Here is a 3,233-nt window from a genome sequence, read left to right as displayed (position 1 = left end):
GCCTGGAGGAAGAACGCCTCATCTTCCGCCTTGGAACACTTCAACCCCATGGCATCAATGTGGATTTCACCAGTTTCCTCATTTCCCTTTCCCCGACCTCACCCCAGCTCCAACCTTCCAGCTCAGCACCGCCCTCATGACTTGTCCTACCTGCCTATCTTTCTTCCCACCTATCCACTCCACCCTCCTCTCTGACCTATCACCTCCATCCCCACCCCCACTCACCTATTGTACTCTATGCTACTTTCTCCCCACACTCACCCCCCTCTCATTTATCTCTCCACTCTGCAGGCACCCTGCCTCTATTCCTGATGAAGGGCTTTTGCCTGAAACGTCGATTTTCTTGCTCCTCGGATGCTGCCTGACCTGCCGTGCTTTTCTAGCACCACTCTAATCTAGACTCTGGTTTCCAGCATCTGCAGTCCTTGTTTTTACCCGGTGAGCATAAGAAGTATAGTTAGTAAGTTTGTAGATGACACCAAAATTGGAGGTGTAGTGGACAGCGAAGAAGGTTACCTCAGATTACAAGAAGTGGCAGATGGACTTTGATTTAGATAACTTCGAGGTGCTGCATTTTAGGAAAGCAAATTTTAGCAGAACTTATACATTTACTGGTAAGGTCCTAGGGGTGTTGCTGAACAAAGAGACCTTGGAGTGCAGGTTCATAGCTCCTTGAAAGTGGACTTGCAGGTAGGAAGGGTAGTGAAGAAGCTGTTTGGTTTGCTTTCCTTTACTGGTGAGAACATTGAGTGTAGGAGTTGGGAGGTTGTGTTGCAGCTGTACAGGACATTGGTTAGGCCACTGTTGGAATATTGCATGCAATTCTGGTTTCCTTCCTATCGGAAGGGTGTTGTGATACTTGAAAGAGTTCAGAAAAGATTTACAAGGATGTTGCCAGGGTTGGAGGGTTTGAGCTATAGGGAGAAGTTGAATAGACTGGGGCTATTTTCCTCGGGGGCTGAGGGGTGACCTTATAGAGGTTTATAAAATCATGAGGGGCATGGATAGGATAAATAGACAAAGTCTCTTCCCTGGGATGGGGGAGTCCAGAACAAGACGGCATAGGTTTAGGGTAAGAGGAGAAAGATATAAAAGAGACCTAAGGGACAACGTTTTCATGCAAAGGGTGGTAGGTCTATGGAAAGAGCTGCCAGAGGAAGTGGTGGAGGCTGGTACAATTGCAACATTTGAAAAGCATCTGGATGGTTATATGAATAGGAAGGGTTTGGAGGGATATGGGCCGGGTGCTGGCAGGTGGGACTAGATTGGGTTGGGATATCTGGTCGGCATGGACAAGTTGGACGCAAGGTCTGTTTCCGAGCTGTACATCTCTATGACTCTATGACTGTCTGACAAATCTGGAATTAAAAGTAACCAACAATTAAACGCATCTGGTTGACTAATATTCTTTAGGGAAACTGGCATTATATGACTCCAGACCATACAGCAATGTGCTTAACTACCCCTCTCGGATGGTCAATGATCAGCACTGCCCTCATCAATGAACTTTTAAAATATGTTTAGTGTATTTTATGAACAAATGAGGCATTGATTACCAATTCATTTATATAGGTTTCAAAAACATTTAACTTTGACAAAACAAAAACAAAATATTGTGGATGCTGAGCTCTGATTTTTTAAAAAAATGCTAGAGCAGGTCTTGCAGAATCTAGTGAGAGAGAAACAGTTAACATTTCGACTTCAACTTGGTAAACAAACTCCATCTGATAAGAGCAAAGTACTGATGGAAATCTGAATTATCTGGTTATTCCTAACTTCAGAATTTGCAGCACCTCACGTTCATGTGTAGCCTTACTAACGATTGTGCTTTTTATAACTAAATTAGACCTTGGTATTTTTTCCTCTTCTGACACCTTAACACTCCATTAAACTGTTCATTCATTGTTAATCTTAAGACCCACTCCATTTCTTCTTGAGTCCTGCACTAAATTGCTTCTCGATCCCAACTCAGTTAACCCTTGCTCCTCTGCTCCCACCTCCATCCACCTGTTGCACTCAGTTACCTTCCCCCCGCCCCCACCCCCATTTACCTCTCCACTCCCGAGGCTCCCAGCCTCAAACCTGATCAAGGGCTTTTGCCCGAAACGTTCATTTTCCTGCTCCTCGGATGCTGCCTGACCATGCTCTCGACTCTAATCTCCAGCATCTGCAGTCCTCACTTTCGCCTCTAATTTTACTGCTCTCCTGACAAGAAAACCTGTATTTCCACAATCCACAACTCACATGACCATATCTCATTGGCTCCTCCATCTGCTCTCAGCGGGCAGTCAGTTGTCCCAAATAAAGGCTTCTGTAAAAATAAAACAAATCCAGCAGTAGGCAGGAATGGCATTGTAAGTACTGCATAGCCATTTGATTTGTGCTAACACTCCCTTTCTGTCGAGTAGAATGGCCAGCAGGGGGAGCCAGAGTTCACAAATGATTCAGTCCCATTGTCTCCATGTTTCTCAAAATGTTTTTAGAAGCAGTAATCTCCTTTTAGATTAGATTACATTACAGTGTGGAAACAGGCCCTTCGGCCCAACAAGTCCACACCGACCCACCGAAGCGTAACCCACCCATACCCCTACATTTACCCCTTACCTAACACTACGGGCAATTTAGCATGGCCAATTCACCTGACCTGCACATCTTTGGACTGTGGGAGGAAACCGGAGCACCCGGAGGAAACCCATGCAGACACGGGGAGAACAGTCAGTCGCCTGAGGCGGGAATTGAACCCGGGTCTCTGGCGCTGAGGCACCACATTTTGTGTACAAATATTCATGATTGTATTTTAGAACAAAGATCAAGAGATTATTGGTATTTAAGGCAAATTAGTGTATTTCACCTAATATAGCATCACATGGCAATTTAACTAAAAATACTATGCAGAAATAAATTTATAGTTATACATGTAACTTTGGAAAGTGGTTTTGGTTGCTTTTTTGTTTACACAGGAATAGGATGAGGCCACTCGGCTCCCCGAAACTTTTCCATTATTCAATGAGATCATGTGGATCTGTGGCTAACTCCATGTACCTGTCTTTGAACTATATCCCTTAATATCTTTGATTCACAACAAAAATCAATCTCAGGTTTAAAATTAACGACTGATCCAGCATCCATTTGAGGAAGAGAGTTCTAAACATCCCTTTGCCTTCAAAAATTCTTTACATTGCCTGCATGGTATATTTTGAACCAAAATCCATTACCTTATGATTTCGAGTCAT

The sequence above is a fragment of the Chiloscyllium plagiosum genome, chromosome 10, assembly GCF_004010195.1.
Source record: "Chiloscyllium plagiosum isolate BGI_BamShark_2017 chromosome 10, ASM401019v2, whole genome shotgun sequence".
Classification (NCBI taxonomy): domain Eukaryota; kingdom Metazoa; phylum Chordata; class Chondrichthyes; order Orectolobiformes; family Hemiscylliidae; genus Chiloscyllium; species Chiloscyllium plagiosum.
This window is presented reverse-complemented; position numbering follows the sequence as displayed.